General features: G+C 59.4%; 1 protein-coding gene across 1 annotated transcript in view; it reads right to left on the minus strand.

The window, feature by feature from the left end:
* The window catches only part of SLC6A9 (solute carrier family 6 member 9), a 17,660-nt gene extending 17,249 nt beyond the window's left edge, over positions 1–411 (minus strand). Inside the window, exon 1 of the mRNA XM_027649023.1 lies at positions 241–411. The gene's annotated coding sequence lies outside the window, so the exon portion shown is untranslated. The remainder of the gene's footprint in view (positions 1–240) is intronic.
* Between the last annotated feature and the right edge of the window lie 22,096 nt (positions 412–22,507).

Below are 22,507 nucleotides of genomic sequence, written 5' to 3' on the forward strand. Positions count from 1 at the left end.
GGGACCGCCCCGCATCCCGCTATGCCGCTGTCCCGCTCCCGACGCGGACTGACGGGTGGCCGCTCCCGGTGCCTCTCCCGATGTCCCCGACCCCGCCACTCCGGAGGCCCCCCGCCGCCCCCGTCTCCCTCCCGCCCTTCTCCGGGAGCCCACCCACCCCTCTCCCGTCCCATCCCCAGCGCTGCTGCGGCCGCCGGACGGGCCGTGCGCCCGGTGCCGGCGGAGGTGCGCGCCCCTTACCGTGCCCATTCCGCCGCCCGGCCCCTCCCGCCGCGCCGGGTGGGCCCGCGGGGGCGCCGCTCCGCCGCTCCCAGCCCGCTGTCGGTGTCGGTGCCGGTGCCGTACCAGGCCCGTAGCCGCCGCCGCCGCCGGTGCTGCCGCCGAGTTAATGAAAGTTTGGAGGTCGGTGGGGGCTGGCACCGCCTCTCGCCCTCGCCGCCGTGCTCCGCCCCCCGCTTCGCCGCGCTTCCCCCCCCCCTGCTTCGCCGCGCTCCCCAGCGCCCCGCCTCGGCACCCGCACCCGTGCCCGCAGCGCGGCTCACGCACCGCGGGCACCGCGGAGGGCGAGGGCGCAGGCGGTGCCGCGGGCACGGGGGGTACGGGTGGCACACACGCACACGCGTGGGCACACGGGCACACACGGCACACACGGGCACGCACGCCGGCACACACGGGCGTGCTGCACACGCGGGCACGGCGCGGGCACACGGGCACACCGCGCGCTTGGCACACTTGGGCATGCACATGGCACGCGTGGGCACCAGGAGTGCACATGCAGCCCACAGGCATGTGGACATAGAGGACCATATGAAGGCTTGCCCGCGACCATGGCACATGTGAACATACATGGGACACATGGGCACACACAGGCTCCTACTGGGCACACACGCATCCCTGCACACACGGGTTTTCACACGCAGAGGAACACCCACACGCAGCGTGCACACAGGGCACAGTGCCATGGCGATCCTGGGCAGTGAGATGGCCACAGGCTCCAGCCAGGATGTGTGAGGTTAGTGTGAGTGTTGTACATGTATGGGGGTCTGTTGTTCATATGTGGGTCACACACTGTATGCCCCTGCCTGTGCATGCTGCTTGCTGGCACATGTACACGTGCATGTGCATGCAAATCTGTACACTTACACCCATGTATCTAGGTGTGTACCTACATGTGGTTGTACATGTTTGCATCTGCATGGGTGTGTAAACATCCGTGTCTGTGCATGTGTGTCTGCACATGTATGGGCACTTATGTGCGCATGTATGGGCACGTATGCACGTGTGAACATGAGTGTACATGGGTGTGGATGCATGTACTGATGTGCATGTACACATAAACGCAAATGTGCATGAATGTGGGCCCATACCCATGTGCATGTGCGCACATGTGTGTGCAGCCAGAGCACGCCCCCACATCCCAGGCCAGATGTTTCCAGTAATGCATGAAGGGTGCGCCAGGAGCCGCCCCTTGCTTGGCCCCTCGCCGAGGCCTCCTCTCCCTCCCCTCTCCTTCCCAATGGGTTTCCCACGTGCTGGGACGGGTGCCTGCGCTCCGGCACCCTGCCCTGCTCCCTGGATCTCTCCCAGTTCCTAGGGTGCACTGTACCCTGGGGCTTCAGGGCGTCTGTTGGGGAGCACGGCAGGGGTGCAGCTCAACACCCCAAGTTCACCAACAGCACAGTCCTTCCCACATCTCACCCACTGAGAGTCTTCTGGTCCTTTCCACCTCCCCAGCCCTGCACCCCATCTCAGGGCTGACCCCCTGGTGTTCCTGGTGTTCCAAGGAACTTGGGGACCACCCCTTACAAGTCTCCATGGATCCCTGCTGTCCTTGCGGGTTGCTGCCTAGTTAAGGAAATCCTCCACAGGGATGGGGTGGAGGTGGGGCAGTGATGGGATGGGTGGCCCAGGGGTGTCTGTCCAGGCCACACTGCAACAGACTCACCAGGGTTCTGGGCTGCAGAATGGGAGACAGCTCCAGCACAGTCATATGCCAGCACTACTTTCGTTTTGCGTGTGGTAAAGCCAAAGTCAGGGCTCCCACAGCAGGAAGGGGAAGGCAGCCGTGCAGGCGGGTGCTCATGTCCTCCCACGCCCTCCCAGCACCCGCACATGCTCTGCACCAGGAGCCAGGTTTCTCACTAGCAACCTCGCTCCTGGCTGCCTGTGGCCTCACACCCCACCCTGCAGGCCAAATCCAGCACCCAGCACCTGAATCCAGCACCCCACACCCAGCGTCCTGTGTCAGAGCCAGAACTCAACTGCAACCCGCACCCCTGCCTCAGGGTCTGGGCTTTGGAGAGGAGCTGCCAGCTGTGGAGTTACAGACTAGATCCTTAAGGGATGGATTTCAATGGGTGAAACTCATGGTTTCAAACACCCTTCTCAGGATCTCTCTGCCTTTCTGTGTGCTTGATGTGGGGAAAGAGGAGGAGGGGTCCTGCAGCCCTCAGGAGTGTCAGTGAGGGGCTGCTCCTTCCCCCCTTGCAGCCTCCAAGACACTGCAGTGCCCTTTTAGCACCCTGCACCTGGGTGCAAACACCTCCTTCCCAGGAGCCTAGACACTTGGTGTACCCTCAGCTTTGGCCATGGTCCTGCTGTGCTGGTCAGGGCTTCCCTGGGGTCTCATGGTGCCCAGAGACGCAGCAGGAGCAGAGACCAAAAGTGATCTGTGAGGTGAGAGGCTCCAGTGCCAAAGGAATTTAAGAGGGGTGCTCCAGCCTGTGCCTGTGCCCACTTCATCCATCTCTCCCCATCTGGTAGCAATCATTCCCCCATTCCCGCCCTTGGGGAACCCATCTCTTTCTTTCCTCACCATCCCTCCTCAGGCTGGCAGATGTCACAGTGTCCCCAAGCCCTTGCACAGCAGTGAGGGTGATGCCACAGCACCCCTTCCCCAGTGCCATTCAAACCTGTGGGGCTGGAAGCTTCTGTTTCTGCGGGCAGGTGCAGTGACCTCATGGAGTCAGTGCCAACTCCGTGGGGGACATGGGTTGACATGATGGTGGCACCGCTGCCTAGGCAGCATGGCCTCTCCTCTTGTATCTCCGTGGGTGCTGTTGCCTGGGAAACTGTGGGCAAATGCGGGCAGGGATCCAGGGGGGGTGAAGGGTGGGGAGGAAATGCCAGCTCCCAGCACCTGCAAGAGGGATGGGCTGGTCAAAACACCACAACAATCCCTGAAAATTTCCTATGCATTGGGACAGCAGCATGGGCTTGTGGTCATCCCCAAGCGGTTGGAGCCCTGACGTGACCCAGAGCTTGTCCTTGAGTTTGGGGGTTCATCAAAAGCAGCAGGATATAATGCTGTCCCCACTGTGTGCCTGACATGGAGGCTGGCTGTCCACCTCCCCAGGGGGACCCTGGAGTTTTGTCCCAAGCAATTCCTGAGCACTGTGTGCCCCCAGCACCACCAGAGCTGGATCTGGCCTTGAGGTCTCCCCACAGTGGGATGCTGCGTGCAGATCTGGGGGCTTCCTACCCTCCCCATCCAGGATCACACCCCCAGTGCTTGCATGAGTTCTGGGGTGGGAGGCAGAGGGAAGTCAAAATTCGGCTTTGGCATGATGGTACATCACCAAAATCTGCAGGTCAGCATTGGGCTGCCTGAGGAGCTGCCGAGATTGGGGAACCACACACTCTAGGGTGACCCTCCTGCTGGTCCCCAAGCTTCCCACCTGAGCATTGGAGCCTGGAGAGGGAGTGAGCTGGTGGGGAACAATCTCTGTTGTCAGGATTGGAAGAATGGGAGTAGAAGTCCCTACACAGACTGGATATGCCCTCTCTGGGGATTTCACAACTGGCCCTACATTACCAGGAAAGACCCTGCAAAAGGAGCAGGGGAAATGCCACAGAAGAGCCACTAGCTCATGTTTTGTCCTTCCAGCTTTCACATCTTTCTTTTCTCTCTGGCGTGTCATTCCCATCCTGCCTGACACATGGGGAAGGGCACTGTTCTATGACAGCATGTCATTCTCCCACCCAAAAGGTCCCATGATGGTAATTTGAGCTCTCAGAAAGCCCCCCAAATTGTCCCTGATTTGCCAGCAATTTGAAGCCACCTTGTAAGAGCTGCCTTGCTCCCCAGCATAGACCTGATGTGTTTGCAATGCTGTGGGGGCAGTGCCATGCTCCTGCTCTGGCACTATCCTGCATCTTGGGACTCCTGTACCTCCTGTGCCAAGAGCTGCCCCTCATCCAGCCCTGGGCTTAGCTCCCCACCCCCTGTCACTGCCATGCCCTGCCCCGGGCTTTACTGGCTTTACCAGCAGCTCACACCCTCTCCAGCTCCAGGATTCTGCTGAGTGCCCTCAGCCCGGGTGAGTGCCAGGACAGGCGAGTGACCTCGGAGATGGGAGGAAATGCCACAGGCATCATTGCTCCTGGCCACAGGGAGCTGTGTCCCCAGCAGACACAGCTCCTGGGAACTTTCCACTCTCGTGCCTACTAGCGACCTAGGAAAATTCCCTTACGGAGGATCCAGTCAGCCTGGGGGAAGCTCCGGCTTGGATGGGCAGCAAGATGGGCGTGGATGCCCTGCGGGACAGCAGCCACAAGGGTTGAAGCTGGCCTCCACACTGCCCCATTGTGCCCTCCCTGCAGCCTTCTTTGGTGGCACACATAGCACCCAGCTCACAGCACAGGGCTTGTGTCTCACACCACAGATAGGTGTGGTTGGTATGGAAATTCCTGGGTACAGACAAGAGTTTCACTGCTGGGAGCTTGTACTTTGGCTTCAGGTCCTGAGGCTGTTGTTCCTCCCTCTGTTCTGGTCGCACCTGGCTGGGAGGCACAGGGCCATCTGTGTGGGTTCAGCATCACCCATATCAGCTCTGCACTGGGCTGCCTGGCCGCTGGGATATGGCTCTCTCCTAGTGTGGGGGGGCAACAGGGTGCTGGGCACCTCATAGGAAGCATGTGCACCTCCCCTAATGCTTCTGAGGGCAGTAACCAAGTGCCTGCCCCAGTGCGCTGTGCTGCAGAGAACATGACAGCTGGGGTGCCTTGGGCTGCCCAAAATAGCTGTCCCCACTCCCCTGCTGCCTGGCCGCTGGGAGCTATCCCATGACAGCACCCCATGGACCTGGAGCAGCTGGAAGGGGTTGCCATCCTGCTGCAATGCTCAGCCCACTGCCCATGTGCTGCAGAGAAACTGGGGCTGGGGCAAGCATTGCCCCAGGGACTGTCGCCCTGCCCTGTCCCAATGCCCCCATGGGTGCTCTGCCTGGGGGCCAGAGCCCTGGGGCTCCTCAAACCCACCTTTGCCCCCAGACAGGGATAGCTGGCCCCCAGAGGTTGGGTAGGGCTTGCAGAAATGCTCCAGGCTCCTCTTGGTAGCCAGCCATATGCCACTGGGTGCCCCCCATCCCCTTCCCCATCCCATTCCCCTTTTGCCACAAGCCAGCCATACACAGGGACTGGGCTTACAACTCTCTGCCACCAAATTCCTCTCCCTGGCCCAGCCAGCTGGCTCCTGGGCCCTGGCAAAACTGAGTGGTATTGCTGCCCTGCTGGTACTGGTGCTCCATCCCTGAGGAGTGGTGGGCAGGCAGGGACCCCGGAATAGATCATACCTGGATGCTGAGGCTGGGCTGGGCAGTTTCCATGGGGTACAGGGGAGTGGCAGTCCCACAGAGAAGGCATACGGGTGAGGGACAAGGGACAACAGCTGCACCGGTGTGGTAAAGCAGCAGCTGGCACTTGCCCACCTATGACATTTGCTGATGCAAATCCCTGGAGACTGGCCTCAAGGCCACCTCCTGTGCATCCTCATGGGCAATGAGGAGGAGAAGGTGCTACCCACCCAGCTCACCCCTCAGTGCTCCACCCTGCATGACACAGGGGTTTCAGTTCCCCTCGAGGCATGACCATGAGGTTTCTCCTCACCCATCCTCTTCCCTTCGGGGAATTCAGCCAAACATCCCAGTGGAGGTGGGACACACAGTGACATCATCAGGGCTGGGGGCTAGGAAACAGCCCATCCCCCTGCAGCTCTGACATGCTGCTACAGCCAGGGTGCTGCTGTGGCCCTGGCCAGGAGACCATGGTATGCCGAGGAGTTAGTGACCCATGTATCAGCAAGTCTGAGCAGGCCCAGGCCTATGCTGTGGGCATCCCTTGGCTCCGGGGTAAGCTCCTTCAGGTTAGAAATCAAGCCGTAACAGAGAAGTCTGCAGGGAGCCTGTACCTGGTACTGTCATGTGCATATCTGTGCCTTCATCTAAGACAGCAGCAAGAAGTTCTCATACTACTATAGCAGGAAAATAATGAATAGAGCTGTTTACTTATAAGAAAATTCTGTAATAGCTCAAAGGACTCAACTGGGATAACCTTTTCCACTGACAGGGTCTGCATGGTGTGCTATGTGTGGATTGGAAGCCTGTTTAATGCAGGGAAGCTCAGGATTCCTGCATGTCAAGGGGTTGACTATCTGTAGTAGTCACTCTGTAGTGTGAGCTCTATTAAACAGCATTTTAAATGTCACTTAATGTCCCAGTGCCTTTCTCACTGGGACTGTGACAATCCAGCACCTTGTGGTGCAAAAGAAACACCAGCTGTGTTTGGAGTGAGGGTCCCAGAGCGTCAGGGGACTGCTGGAGGGCTCCATGGTTGAAGTCCACAGACCCCAGGAGGGGTAATTTTAAATTAAATTCCTGGTGCTGGCAGAGATGAGTAGGTGCTATGGGTTCTGCCAGCTGTCGTGACAGATCTGAATGCTGGGGAACCCCTAAGCAGCTGAGTGGGATGTCCCCAGCACATATCCAGAGGGATGGAGACAGCCACGCTGCATGGACAGGGCTCAGGTGTGACCCAACCTTGCTCAGTGAGGGTCACCCCTCCTCCCGCCTGTCCCGCAGCTCACACTCTGTGCAGGGGATCCCGGGGACCTGGAGATGCTGAGAGTCCGCACTCACGGGAAGAGGGGCCGGGGCCCGGAGAGGAGCTGCCGGCAGGAGGAGAAGGAGGAGGAGAAGGAGCGCGGCCGGGAAGAAGCCGCGCTCCCTCTGCGGACAGATGCCTCTCACTGCAGCCTCCGGCAAAGCAGCGAGTCCCGATCCTGCCCTGCTCCTACGGCTCCCTCAGGGATACTGCACCCTATGGGCGGTGGGTACAGCCCGGCGTGAGTCCCCTTCGTCCTCGCTGCTGGCAGGTACAAGGGCTGTCTCTTCCTGGGTGTCCAACGCCTGGTGTTTGCCGGTGCTGCCTTGTAGCCGAACACCCATCACCCCCAGAACGGCTCATGTCTCCACATGTAAAGCTGGAGGTGGGAGGAGCAGATAAAATCCAGATATCCCTGCCCTGTGCTGCTGAGAGTGTCTCCAAGCCTGAAAACAAGCTCGGGAATGTCTAAGGACAGGGACAGGCAGCCTCCGGGCATGGCCAGGCTCTGCCATGCAGAGCTGCCTGTCCTCGGGACAATCACCCCAGCAAGCTCTGCTGTGCAGCTTTGCAGCTTTTAATGTGACTTGGCAGCAGTAAGGGAAGCAGGGGACAGAGGGGACAGGCTGAGAGGGATGGCCCAGACCTGGGGAGCAGCTGGGTATATCGTCCCCATGAAGAGGGGTGGCATTCTGGGGTGATAGGCGTGGAGGGCCTGTTCAGGCTGGCCAGCCCTGAGCTCCCACTGCTCAGAGGCAGAGTTGTTTAGGACTTTTTTTGGTCCAGGAGGCAGGGATTTCAGGACAAGCTAGAGGTAAAAGGCTTGGTGTCAGAGCAGGATGAGAGGACACAAGGCTGTCTTAGCTGTCAAAGGCAATCACAGGCTGGTGGGCATCACATCTGTCCTGGAGAAACAGCGGAGTCTGAGATGGGATCTAATTAATAAAGACTAAGCGGGTAGGGATCCTAATGCACGTTGCCTTTGCCTCGTGGAAACTTGACCTCGCCTGTCCAAAACTATTGGGTCCCTCTCTGAGACAAGGAATTCACTTGTTAAAGGCACTGGGCAGACCAGCAAGGAGTCTGGTAAGATGAGCACGGTGGCACGTCCACACAGCACAGGGCTGCAAGCCCTGAGGGATGCTCAGGTGAATGTCCATGGCACCTCACACAGGTCCGCGTGGGACATGGGGCAGCCAGGTCTGTGGGTGTCTGAAGGCTGCTCTGCACTTCACTGCAGGGCGGGGGCAATGCCAAACCTCTGCTCTGCAGGCGATGCCAGAGAGACACGGACAGAGCGACACACGGAGCAGTCGGAAACTGTGGGAACGGAATGCCGCACTTCACCGAAAGCTGGGCGAAGGGGAAGGAAGGGGCAGTGGGCCTGGCTGGCAGGGGACGGTGCTGCCTCGGGGCCGAAGCACCGCAAAACCCGGTGCTCCAAGAGCCGGGAGCGGCAGAGCGGAGCGGCTGGTGCCCCGCTGCCGGCAGAGGGAGGCAGACACCGCGGCGGCGGCGGGAGATGCTCCGCACGGCCCCGCCAGCCCCACATCAGTGCCCGGGAGGGACGGGGGGCCAGGGGACAAAGCCTGCTGAGTCGGGGTGGCACAGCGTGCCCCACGGCCTCGGGCTGCTCCAAGCTCAGCCGGCTGAGCTCCAGGCTGTAACTTCGGGATGTAGCCCCAGGGTTGTTTCTGAACCCACAACCAGCCCCACATGGCACTGAACACCAAGCTGGGAAGGTGTCATTTTGTGTCAGAGGAGATATGGACCTGCCCTGCTGGCACTGGCGTTCTCACTGCGTGGGCACAGAGCCTGTGCCATGATCCCAGAGAACCCCGTCCCTCTGGGATGGAGCCTCATCCTGCCCTCATAAGAAGTGCTGCTGTCCCCACAGTCATGCTCCTGTGCGTTGCACCCCACAGTGGATGACGGTCCTGGGGGTGCCAGTTCTGGGGCACATCTGGTGCTGCTGGTGTACCCACTGCCTGAGTTGGTGTGGCAGCTCAGGCTGCACAGGGAGTTCCCAACGGCCGTCAGCACTGGATGGTGCCTGGGTGTGTCCCCAGCTAAATTTAAAGGACTTTGCGATATAAATATCCTCCGTCGTAAATAAACAGAGAGGCTAGATGTTTATCAGGGCCTGCCTGGCAGCCCCGATCCAGCACGCCGGGCACACCGCGCAGTCTCTGTAGTCCTGCCTGGGCTGTCCCCTCTGCCGGCAGCACAGCTGGGTCCTGTGCTGCCCTACAGGGACACGGCCACAGGGAACTACTCCATGCCACAGCCCTGTTCCTATCCCACTGGGCCCTCGGGGGAAAAGATCCAGCAGACACTCTTGCTGCTCCTCCAGAAACGTTGACTCTTGCAGTTTGCTGTGGGAGTGGGGATGGCCCCAAGCCCTGTGCTGTCGCCTGCCACCAGCCCCGTTTGCCCAGTGCCCTGGGAACAGGTTTGCTTGGGGACACAGAGGGGTGGATTTGGCTCCTGCCACCTTCTGTGGCTGGTGTGGGGCACCAGATGTCTGATGCTGGGGGTCACTGTGGGAACCTGTGCCACAAGTGCTGGGGCCCTGGGGACGTTGAGGCACTCTGGGTCCAGCCCCAGAGCTGGTGCATGAGGCGTCCCTGGGCTGTGGTGGCACTGCCATTTGGGGATCTACCACCATGGGACCACCATGGGGCAGGGCCAGAGTGACAATGAGAGGCAAGACCCAGACCACTACAGGGAGAGGAGCCAGACTACGGTGTGGAGTGGAGGTTGAGGTGTTAGGGAAGAGCCAGGAACATGTGAATCAAAGGTGAGGACCAGGCAGAGCAGTAAGAGCAGGAGCAGCCTCTCAGTGCTGGCACAAGAACCCATGGGCCCAGAACCCATGTTCCTCCCAGTCCTTCCTGGACTACCCATTTCCGTCCCCTGTCCTGCATCCTGCACCTCTCAGGATGTCCAGCTGCTCACTTTCACAGTCCTAACTGACCTGCCAAAGATGTGCTGCACAGGTCTCCCCATAACAGCTCCCACCATGAGGCCTCTGAAACCCTCCTGGTGCACAGAGAGGCTGTAGCATCTGCAGGAGCCAGCAGCTCCTCCGTGCCCCATGGCTGTGCCAAGAGCATGGACTGAGCTGAAAGGGGATGCTATGAAGGGGATGCTGCCTCAAGCCGAGCCTCACAGTGCTGTACCCTGGGGTGGTGTCAAGGTTTAACCCCAGTCAGCAGCTGAGTACCACACAACCACTCGCTCATTTCCCCTTCCCACGTCCCCACTGATGGGATGGGGAGGAGAATCGGGAAAAAAAAATAAAATAGAATCTATGGGCTGAGATAAGAACATGAGCCTGTGGGCATGCTGGGCTGTCAGTGGGTTGGCCACACCTTGCAGAGGTGTGAGGGGAAACCTCTGGCACATCCGCACCTGGCAAAAGGTCACCAGAATTCACCCAGAGCTGGTCTCCAACACCAGCAAACTGTTCCTGGCTAGTGCAGATCCGTCCTCCTCACCATCTGCAGCCTGAGGTTAATGAGTACCTCCAGGGTACACAACTGGAGGGTCATTAAACAGCAGTCGAACAAGATGGGGCTGCCAGCAGCACTCGAACAAAGAGGGCTGATTCACTGTTTGCCCTGCAACAATATTTACTGTGGCCGGGAGTGAGGGAATGTTTGTGCGGGACAGGACAGCAAGGCGACACAGGGACTGGCAGGGGAGTGTGGCAGTGCCAGGGAGAGGACCACTGTCCACTGCAGGTAGGATGCCTGCAGTAGGCATGGCCACCTGTGTCCTTGGCTCAACAGGGTGTCCCTGTGCCCCCCTGATGTGTCTGTCCATCGTGGGGAGCCAAGGCCACCTCCCTGGGTGCCCGACCTTCCCCAGTCTAGCAGGCTGCTCCAGCATCCTTGCTGGCATGTTGTCCTCATCCTCTCAGCCCATTTCCCAAAGAGTTAGGGAGCTAGGGACAAGAACAACAGGAATGTGGGTACCTGTCTGAAGCTTGGGAAAGCCCTCCCCCAGGAGACATCTACCCTCAGACCCTGGTGTGAGACTGCTTGTGGCTCAGGTGTGACTGGGAGGGATGCTTGGGGAGGACTTGTGTCCTCACTGATCCTCACTTGTCTTCTTTGCTGTGCCCAGAAAGCCAATGTGGGCGGGGGTCGTTTGCTGATCAGCTCACTACCTAATTAGCCTTGACTGGAGACGTGTCACATGCACAGCCAATATGCTCATGCTCAGACATATGTGTACACACACACACACGTGTCAGTTGTGTACTCAGCAGCCTGAAGGCCAGGACACCCATAGAGGAACGTGCTGCATCCCCTGGGAGATGCTAAAACACCAGAGGTGTTCAGCAGAGATGCTGCTTCATGCCAGGGCCTGCCACAGAGCCGGCTTCCCTAACGCAGCAGTGATGGGCTGGGGCACGCAGCCTATACCCTCCCCGTGGGCCCTCCAGCCGCTCTGGCTCCCAGCCCTCTCAACACTGCTTGGCACAGCCTTTTCCCAAAGCTGTGCATGTACTGCACTTTGCCAGGGCCTCTAATCACCCCACCAGGATCATGCTACCACCTGTATGCAGGGACAGGAGCTGCTGGGATGTTGGTGGCCACTGGCTAGTGGGACTGGGAAGCACCCTCCAGCTCACCCCAGCTGCCACTGGCACAGGGGCAATGCTGGCCGTGGTTGTTGTGCATATTCAACTGTAGGGTGGGTGAGCAGCTGGTGCCAACCTCAGCTTCCTCCCCAGAATCCCACCGGAGAGTCAGGACTCGTGTCTGTGAGGCAGAGGGGTTCTGTGCAGATACAGCAGCACTGCGGGTGCCCTACCTGTGAAGGGTACTGCCTACCCTGCCTGTGCAGGGCTCACAGGGCAGCAGCCCACCTGCACACCCCTCCCTGCCCCTCTGGGCCCTGCAGCCTCCTGGGCTGAGGGCGGAGGAAGGCAGATTCCTTTCCAGGTGGAAGATTTCTCTCCTCAGGAGCAGTGAATTATCTCTGGACTGTCACACACGATCCATCTGCTTCTCCACCCACCTGCTTGCCAGGCTGCAGGCACGGCACCTTCCCTGTGTGCTGGCTGTACCAGGGTCCTACTACAGGGTCCTGCTTCTGCACACCATGTCCACAGCCTGGGTTCCTCACGGCCTTGCAGCCTCACAGGGTGCAGGATCTCAGCAGGGCTAAAGCATGTCCAAGCACTGGCTGACCTTGGGTAAAGTGGGGACCCACACCTCCATCCCCAGAGGACTGAAAGCACCCTCAGCACCCACAGGAGTGGGAGCTGGTCCCACTCACCTCCCTGCTCTGCCCTGGCCTCTTCCAGTTACAGTGTCCAGCTCAGCCCATGCAGAGCCAGACCCTGTTTCAGCATCCATGGCTCCAGTATGTGTCCCAAACAGTGCTGCCTCCTGTGTACCCCCATGCTGGCACGGGTGAGCAGTGTGGGGGGCTACTGGCCCCACGTGCCTCTCTGCAGCCCATGCTGCTCTGGCCTGGGGCTGGCGCAGGTTGGAACCTGCTGCCTGGGCATCCATCCCGTCCTGGTACACCCTGGCCACTAGAGACAGGACCATGGCTGGATGGGGTTCCTGGCTGGCACCAGGATCCTCAGGCTTGTGGATGACAGTGCTGGGATGTCTCACGAGCTGACCATCTGGGGCTGGGCAGATGAACTGGAGCCAGGACTCCTGAGTCCCTGGCCAGGCTCCAGCAGCCAAGGTATCCCCTTAGTGTAACACTGTGGGGGGGTGGGAATGGCTGGGAATTGCTGAGTTCAGCTCTTTGATAACTACTCTTTGCCGGGGGCATCCTCATCCACCTGTCTCTGTCGGGGGTAGGAGCAGAGAGGACAAAAGCTTGTCATTACCTGGTCCAGGGAAACCTCCCTCTGGCCAGAGCCAGCCCCCTGCCCCGATAATCACACTCCCCTCATTAGCCAACCCTCATTCAACCCTGATGAAGGGGAACAGCAGGGAATCCTATTAGAGACAAAATGACAGACCAGGGCAGGGATCCTGCTCTACCTGTCCTGGCCCCAGGCAAGCATCACTCATAAGGTGAAGGCTCTTGTGGGACAATATGGGGGACAACAGGAACATGGTGGGTTTGTTGGGGGCCTTTGTGTCCAGCACCCTCACTCTAGACACTGCTGCGATCCAATGGTGCTGGAGCCAGGGCAGGAGTCACAGGTGCTGCCCATATGCTGCTGCAGGGATCTGTCCATGCTCTGCACATCCCTCTGTGTGTGTACCAGGCAGGTACAGCCCTGTGCACAGGTGTGTGCAGGTGTGCCAGGCTCTGACACCCTCTTGTACTCAGGATTAGGTTCCTCCAGTGATGCAAATTGCTGCTGTCCCTTCTGGAGCAACACACTTGGCTGCCTTACACCACAGCAGGCCCCTGCCACTGGCTGCAATGGGCAGACCTTCACCCCAGATATCCACTAAGGGTGCTGCCTGGCCCCTGCCACAGCCCCATCCCTGCACTCCCACCCTGCTGCCCTGTGGGGACCACAGGGACCTTTGGGTCTCTCCAACATGGTCCTCTCCAAAGCCATTCCCCAGGACACTTGTGGGGATGGATGGGACCACACAAGCTGGGCATATTCTGGCTCTGCTGGGGCATCTGGACTTGTCAGTAGCCCCGAAGTCTGGATCCCTATGGCTGGTGCATCCTCAGCTTCTGGTTCTTGGCAAGGAGAGGACACGGGGCAGACTACAGGAGCCCAGGCAGGGAAGGGTTACAACCGCAGAAGGACAAGGTTCCCAGCACCTTCCCAGCAGGAACTATGGGGCTCATTAACCAGATGTCTACGGCAGGGATGGGAGGGACTTCATTGGGGATGGAGAGCGGAGCTCAGGAGCACAGTCTCTTGGCACTGAGGGCTCTATCCCTCCTCTGTCAGCCAGGATCTGGTCTTGCTTGCCAGGCATAAGACCTTGACTCAGCAGTGGGGCTGATCAGCCCCACTCCTCCATCCCAAGGGCTGAGCCAGTGATTCTCACTTCACTTGCCTCCTGTTTCCTGGTACCCTGAGCAGTGGCTGCTGGTTCACCACACCTGAGGGGCTCCTGGAAATGCCAGGGATGAAGGGACCCCTTCAGTCTCTCCAGTGGTCATGCAGACTCTGCCCTTCTGTCTCTCCAGTGGATCTGGCAGGGTACCAGATGGGACTTCTAGCCTGGGGGTCCCTCTGGCTCCCTGCAGGAGGATTGTCCCACCAGAACCCTGCTTCTGGCAGGAATAGTGGTGGGTAATTACAGACCCTGGTAGCAATGTTAATCACAGGTTTTGGGAATAAAGGGAGCAGGTCCAGGTACCCTGGGGCCTGCACCTCCTCTGCTCCAGCCAAGAGCCCATGCCCTGCCTGGTGTGGCCAGGAGGGCACAGAGCCACAGCCTAGTATGGCCTGGAGGGAAATGTCCCAGGACTGTTCCTGGCTGTTGGAGACACTGAAATGGATCTGGCATTACCACAGTACCTGAGCTGCATGCTCCAGCTCTCTCCAAAGGATGCTCTGGCAGTGCATGGGGCTGGGCAGGGCTGCTGTCTCAGTGCCAACAGCTTCTCTGGGGCTTAACCCAACATGTCTTTTCCGCCACGCTCTCTGCCTCTTTCCCCAGGACGGGAGGGCAAAAAGGCACTTGAGCTGTTGTGCTGTTGAGGTAGGAGTGGTGGCATGGCCAGAGTTGCCCTGAGCAGGCTGTGGGGACAGCAAGGCACAGCAGGGCTCAGTGTGGCAAGCAGCTCCCACGTGCCTGCCTGTGGCCACAGCTACACCCTCTGCTCAAACCCGTGTCCTTAGCCATGGCATGGAGCTGCAGGTGGCTCTGGACAGGAAGGGTATTTCCATAGGTAGTGTGAGCTTGGCCAGAGCTCTGGCCAAGAGATCTGACCTTTCCCCAAGGCTGAGCATCCCCGTATGGCTGGTACCAACCCGCACAGGGGGAAGGAGAGCCCAGCACACTAGAGCCATCCCAGCCCAGTCCTGCCTGCCCAGCTCCCACCCCGGGCAGTCCCTGCCTTCCTGCCCAGCCCCGGGCACCTCTCCCCGGGTTCCAGCACCAGGAGATGCCCATCCCCACCAGCACTGCTCCTCCCGGCACGTCCTCCAGCCACAGCGGCAAACGAACGGCGCCCGCGCTGCCCGCCCGGGCCTGACTCGCCCAGCCAGTCCAGCCGCCCCGACCGCCCAGCAGAGGCGGCAAGTTTGTCCCCGCACCTCCCGCCCCGGAGTGACTCAGAGCCCGCCCGCAGCCAGCGCTCGCAGCCCCGCTCCCTCCCCGCCCGCCCAGCATCACCAGGGAGGGAGCTGGCCAGCATTGAGGAGGGATGCCGAAGCCAGGGCACGGAGCTGGGGAGGCAGGGCTGGAGCCAGGGAGATGTGTTGCCCCAGCTTGGTGCTCCAGGAACTTGTCCATCCGGATGGGGAAGAGGAAGGTGCCAAGCAACCATCCGGGAAATCGCAGCAAGACCTGACACGACTGGCCTGACAGGCTGGGAAACAGCCGGAAAGAGACAGCCCGGCCCCTGTGTCACGGCTTGGAGCCACCGCTGTGGGGAGAGGCACCAGGAAGGGCTCAGGACTGCTCCCCAGCCACCTGTTTGCACGGGAGCTCGCTGGCCTGCTGGCACCAAATGAGCCACACTGCTGAGCGCTGAGAACTCCTACCGAGGGCATTTGCACATGTCTGTGTGTGGTGCAGGTGGACAGACACACACCCGACATTGTGTGCACCTTGCGCTGTGTACATGACATCCTGTGTACACACACACATCACCCACATGCACACCCCCTGCAACCCCCTCTACATTGTCCTCCCTGGGAGCAAGGCACATGCCTGGACATACATCCCACAGGCACGCACAGGCCTCCCCACACCCCTCCAAAAATGGTGTGCGTGCATCAGTATCCCCCCCACACATCTGCACAGGCAAATGCCCCCATCAGAATGCATGTGCACCCCACACATGCACGCACACCCTGCACATGTATATACATGCCCTACACATGCATATATGACATACGCCCCCATCGTATCCACGCAAACCTGGGTGAGCCCAGACCCCACACCCTGTATCCCCCCACATCCCTCACACCCCACACATGTGCAGAACCCTGTGTGCCCACTCACCAATCCCCTTCACTTCACTCCTCCCCACGTGGCTGCTTCCCCTGGGGTTGTCTCAGTGCGTGACTGGTGAGCTGCTGTGGTGTGCTGGTCACCCAGACTCTTCCACTGTGGTGGTGCATCCCCCCCGTACCACCCCACTCTGGCCATACTATGATCTGAGAATCTTGTGTTTATTTCAGTTCAGTCTGATATTGATTTTAGATTTTTGTGTGCTTTTCCTCTGGATGTTTTAACTATCTAGTAAGTAGTAGAATGAACCTTGCCAAGAACTCTGTTGTGCCATTGCCTTTATATCAAACCTGCTGTTGCCGATACCTTTGCTGGTGATTATTTTGAGTGACCTTAAAACACTCATTTCACGGCATCCATCCACGCAGCCTCACTGTCCTGGGCTTGGCAAAGTCACTGCACACACTGGCACTGGCATGAGCCCATGGCCTCACGGGAGGGCAGCTGGGGTGGGAATCTCTGCTGTGATGGGGGTCACAGGTTGGCAATCCCTGGTATAGCTTTGCCAGGCTTCACAGTGAATTCGGGGAGTCCTGTGCTGGGATGGAGGGACAGGTGGTGGGAGAGATGTGTGTGCTCCTTGCTGACAGAGAGCCGTCCTGAGAAGTTGCTGGGGGAATGCAAGGGGGAACCTCACACACCCCTCCCTCTGCACCCCATCCCCACAGCTTCTCCAGCAACCAGTGCCACCAGTCAAATACTTCCCGTGTGCCTGAGGCCTCAGTCATGGCTACTCTTGCAAATGCCAGGTGAGGCCCAGTGCCTCAGAGGTGGCAGTCCTGGCATGTTCCCTGGGATGCTTGGGGTAAAGGTACAAAGGTGGGTGCTCCCTGTGGGGTGCAGGACCCCCAGCACCAAAGCTTCCCCAGGGCAAAGCAGAAGCATTTGCCCCACTCTGCTAGGGTGTAGGGTGGGAAACCCCTCCCCAGGGCAGGGGAGAGTGCCCTGGAGCATACACACACAGGGACGGGCGCCCATCGCCTTGCGTGGAGCCATGCACGGCCACTGAAGCCAGCACGGGCTGCTGGTACAGCCAGACACGGGTACAGGTTTTGGCAGTGGAGATGTCGGTGACTCAGAGCTGGGTGGAATGTGGAAAATGCAGCCTGGCCGCAGTGCCACGTGAGGCACAGGCAGGGCCAGGCCTGCCAGCGGCCGAGCTCCAGTGCCGCGTGTGCCGCGCTGGGTGACGCGCGGCCGGGGCAGTGAGGGTGCCTGCTGACGAGGCACCACCAAGGCCCTCATTAACTGTGTGGGTCGTGGGGACAGGTTGAGCTCGCCCTCCTCTGCAGCATTGAGCAACCCTGCGGCAGGCTGGCACAGTGTGGCTGCCCGCACAGCCAGCAGCAGCAACCTGCCGGGATGCTTTGGGAGCCCAGGGGCCACGGACACAGCCCCTGCCCACTGCAGCCCTGTGCTGGGGGTGGCTGTGGGTGGCAGCTCCAACAGGGATTGCCAACAGGTGGGCTGGCCAAACCGAAGCTTCCTGGCTTTTCAGGATGGCCACGTGTGGGGAATGGGGACCCCAGCTCTATGCTTGTGTCCCCCACTGTGATGTGCCACTGCCCTGGTGATCACAGATGTTATCTGTGTCCCCACTGCCCTGTGGGCCCCCCAACCCAACCCCAGCCCACCCTAGGTGTATGCTGGAAGAAGCTGCCCAGAGACCCTCCAGTCCTCCCTGGATGTCATTTGAAGGTGAATGAGCTGTTCTCTGCTTCCCAGTGCCTTCAACCGCTCCAGGACAGGCAGAGGATGGCCCTGGAAACCAGCTGTTCCTGGCAAGACCCGGAGCACTGGCACTTGTAGGTGATGTTGCCTTCAGCCAGGGATGGAGACGGCAGCAGCTCCTGAGTGGTTGAATTCTTCATCTAGGGCAAAGCTTACAAGTCCCTCTGGGCAGGGCCAGTGTGTGTCCAAGGAAAGTAACCAAGGGATTTAATGCCGCAGGGAAAAGAAAATGCTGGAAAGAGGTGGATCCCAGCCGGCGGTTTTCCTGAAGCATCCCAGGAGCACGGGCAGGACTTGGGCTGGCAGCAGGGGTAGGAATGAGGCCGGCTGCAATCCAATTAACCATGGTGCTCAGTCACTGGGTCAAACACCAGCTAGGTGAGACCATGGACTTAGTGGCACAGGTGAAATCCAGGCTGCAAAGTGCAAGGGGGTTGGCATCTTCTCTTCCACCCAAAACTGTGTCCATGACCCCATCCTGGACAAGGGACAGGCCCTTGGGGTCAAAATAGTGTCCAGATATTTGATTTGAGGGGAACAGCCACGTGACACTTGCCTGCTTGTCCTCATCCTATCAGGGGACAATTTGGAAAGACAAAGACCCAGGGACAGAAGAGTTCAGGAACCAGGGAGCACTTCCAGTGGAGTGGTCTCAGGGACAGGGAGGTGTTTACAGGCAGGTTTGGATGCCTGGAAAGTGGGTGAGAGCCAAGAGGTGGAGCTGTAGCTGGGGTAGGAACAGCTGGGGGCAGAGAGCACCCTCTAGACCACAGGCAGTGAAAGGCGGGAGGGCAGGAAGCTCTGGGGTCAAAGTGAGTCAGGTGCGAGTCACGGCCAAACAAAAGGTGAGATGCTTGGATAAGAACCACAGCTGACTCAGATTTTCCACCTCTTCCACCTCTTCCAGAGTGACCACAGAGAATGGCCAGGGACCAGCTAGTACACACTTCGCATGGAGGCAGCATTTGGAGGAGGCAGCAATTGCTACCCAATGTCTTTGAGAACCCAGAGTCCAGATCTGTGGAGAGGAGCAGCACCCACTGCCCCCTCAGGACCCCCATCCAGTACCAGTTCCCAGGGGAATCCCAGCAGGAGCCAAGCAGCCAGCCTGGGAACCTGGGCTAAGAGCCCATACCTTCTTGGAATGCCCAGGCAGAGGCTGTTTGAATTAAATAGGAGAGATTTCCCCCTTATTAGCAGGCTATTAATCACATTCAGGTTTTTTTTTTTTGAATTGAGCTGTTGCACAACAGGTTGAGTAACAGCCTAATAACAGGCTGTAAATCTCAGTTTGCTCTTGGGAGATTACAGATGTTAATAACAGATAATGACCCACAACTCACGAGCTGTTCCTCTCCCCCGCCTCTTTGATCCCTCTGCTCCTCTCCTCACCATACCCAGCCCCCAGGATGGAACAGGGCTGCAGGGAGACCCTCAAAAATGCAAACCACCACACATCAGAGTCGGGGTCCAACTTCCCACCCCTGACTGCCCACCCCCCCCTGCCCCCTCCAACCCCAACTTCTGCAGCTCCCAACCATCTCCTGTGCTGTCACTCACCCCACACCCCCCTGGAGCACAGGTTTTGGGGTCCTTGGCTTCCATCTTTAGCCATGGAAGCACAGGGAACAGCAAAGCAGCAGTGTGTCCACAGCTGTGCTCCTGAAGCCCGGGAGTGCTGGCTGGGAGCTGGTGCAGGTCCCCAGCAGCCTGGGTGCCTGCAGGACTTGTGCAGGATGGCTGGGGCAGGCAGGGCTTGGGCCCCACTCTGGCAGCCGCCAGCCTGCCTCCTGCCAGACCCTGGGCATGAATCTCCCCATCCCATGTCCTCCCTGCTGCAATCAGTGTGGGGGCCGAGCCTCATGCTCTCTCAGGGGCTGCTCTTGGGCTTGCTGCCACTCCAGATGTGGCAAGACCAGAGCACATCACTTGCTGCAGGAAACCATTGCACTGAAGGGACCTGCTTGCTGTCGCAGCAGCCGTGCAGTGGAGCCAAACTCTACTGGGGAAACCTCCTGGGGAGGGTTCCAAAGCTGGTCCCCTTCCCACCTCCTGCCTGCTGCCTCGTCCCTACCTAGCCCATCCCCCATACCCTGGCCCAGAGCCCCCTTCTCAAAAGTGGGACTGACAACCTGGATACATCCCAAAGTGTCTTTCCATCCCCTCTGGATGCATGCAAACGTTGCCTGCATCTTTTCCCTGGGATGTGCACACCCCTGTGAGCCCCTGGGGCAGCTGAGTGAGGTGTTTTGCTGAGTAGAGCTCAGCTCAGCCCCAGGTGCTGCTCTGGGAATGGGGACAGTCCCAAAAGGACTTCCTCTCTCCCTGCCCCATGTACTGGCTAGGAACAGAAGGATGGAGGCACCCTTTGGAAGGCAGTTGAGGTTTCCCCCCAAGAGGGGGAAAAACCAGGGAAAAAAGAGTGGAGGATGACTTTCTCTTGCCCCTGTCCTGGGTCTGGCATCACCAAGCCAGGGCACAGGATCAGGGTGTCAAGATGTAGCCTTTGCCGTGTGATGTGGGGGCCCTCAGGCCCAGGGAATGTCCCCCATGGGTGGCAACCGTCCCTGCCAGCACCACACAGGATCTCGGCCCATGGCTGCTGCTGTATGGAGGGTGCAAGGGCTGGTAAGAGCCATGGGACAGGGTGCAGGAGGAGTCACCCAGCAGGCAGGGCTGGTGAGGGTGGTGAGTCACTGCCAGCTTTCCCTGCCAGGGTGGGACCGCCACAGTCACCTGCGTCCTGCTGCGCTCGCTGGTTGCACTGGCAGCACCAAGTCACCAGCAGTCTTGGCAGAACCCTGCCCTGCCCCAAGGGCTCCTTCCCCCACATGCTGACCTTGCCAGGAGACTACCCCATCTCCAGCAGGACAGATCAGGCATGGGTCAGCCAGCAGTGGGGCCACCTCCCTTGTACAGGCACTTGGGGGCCCCCACCCCTCTCCTTGCCAGAGAATGCAGCCGTTTAGGGGATGCTGGGTCCCTCTGAGGCCAGTCAGACCCCAGAGCAAGCGCTCCCGCCACACTGTGCGTACCCAGGCGCTGTGTACACATCAGCACCATATGGCAACAGTCGCTGGCACTGGCGCCACGAGCTGGGTACGGAGAAGGATGGGGAAGCAGCTGTGTTTGCCATGAGAGGTAACTGCTGGCCAGAAGCCATGGGCCAGTGCCCTGGACAGCACCGAGCCAGTGCAGCCAGCACCCTTGTGCCACTGAATAGATACCCTTGTGTCCCTCCAGGAGCACTGTGCTGTTCCTTCAGTGCGACCCTGCTGTAGATGGATACCAGGAGATCTGTAGCCAGGAGCCCATCCAGGCAGGGCATGGGCTCTAGCACGTCCTTGTGGCAAGCATTATGCAGTGAGACAAGGGGGCTTTCAGGTCCTCCTGAGCAGGAGGAGTAGGGCCGCCAGCCCTACTGGTGTGGGAGCACTCAGTACATACCTCCAGATGCAGAGATGGCTCAGATCTGTCCCGCCTGCAGGTGCAGCATGATGCCACCCTGGGCAATGTCCTCTCCACACCCAGGGAAGGCTCTCTGAGGCTACCCTGGGGGGTGCAGAGGATGAGCAAGGAGGAAAGCAAGAGGAGGAGATGCTGGTTGGTCTGCAAGCACGCCTTGGGGGATATAGCAACCACAGCCAGGCCACTCAGAGGTGATGGCTGTCCCATCCAGCTGAGCCTCCAGCATCTGGCACCCTGCTAAGCAGATGCCAAACAGCATCCTCCCTGTAGGTACGTGGCACAGGGGCTGCCAGTCCTTTCTCTTGGGACACGATGCAGTGGGATGAAGATGGTGCCACTCCCTGGCGCAGGGAATGTGGGCCGGGGCTGTCTCAGCCGGTTTTCTTTCAGATGTTACTAGTAACTCCACGCATGAGTCACAGTGTTTGTGGGTGCTCCTGTCCTGTGCTGGCCCCACGGCTCTCTTGGGTGGCTGGAGGGAGCTGTGGCCCCCTCCCCAGTCTGTCCATGGCCATGTTCTTCCACAACCTGCATGGGAACAAAAGAAGTCCTACAGAGAAGGAAGCTACAGCAGTGGGGTGCTGGAATGACCAGGTTGGATGAGGCTTCAAGCAGCCTGGTCTAGTGGAAGGTGTCCCTGCCTATGGCAACGGGTGTTGGAACTAAATGATCTTGAAGATCCTTTCCAACTTAAATTATTCTATGATTCTATGAGAGGGGTGCAGGCAGTGTCCCCATCCTGCACCCAAGGAGGGCTGGTGGCCCTTCACGATCCCTGCTTCTGGGGCTTCCACCACCCAGAGCTCTGCAGGAGCCGGGTGACAGCCACCCCGGCAGTGATGAAAGGTGGCTAGGGGGAGGTCTGTGGCCGGGAGGCTGCTATAAGGGAGCCGGGGACTTTTGATGTGCAGAGTTCTGGGATCGCTGATTGCATTAGCGGGTTTAGTGCTTGAGCAGGCTCCCAGCCCCGCTATCAGGAGCCGACGAGCCGCTAAAGGGCCCAGCTTCCATTCTAGATGCAAATGACCCTGCAATTGTGTACTTGAATGGCAGAAGAATCCCCACAGCACCGTCGCTGGAAGCAGACCTGGCTGGAGACTAAAAAGGTCTCAGGTGGCTGGAGTGGCCGTAATAGTCCCACTGATGGCTCAGGTCCGGGGTTCCTTCCCGGAATCAGCCTCTTTATGGAAAGTGCAGATTCCCTGAGGAGTTTCCCACCATCCGCACCGCCAGCCGGGGCTGCTTGCATGTTCCCCTGCCTAACACTAATGTCCTCGGGCCACGTGCTT

Source organism: Corapipo altera, unplaced genomic scaffold (genome assembly GCF_003945725.1).
Source record: "Corapipo altera isolate COAL_440 unplaced genomic scaffold, ASM394572v1 112, whole genome shotgun sequence".
NCBI classification, from domain to species: Eukaryota; Metazoa; Chordata; class Aves; order Passeriformes; family Pipridae; genus Corapipo; species Corapipo altera.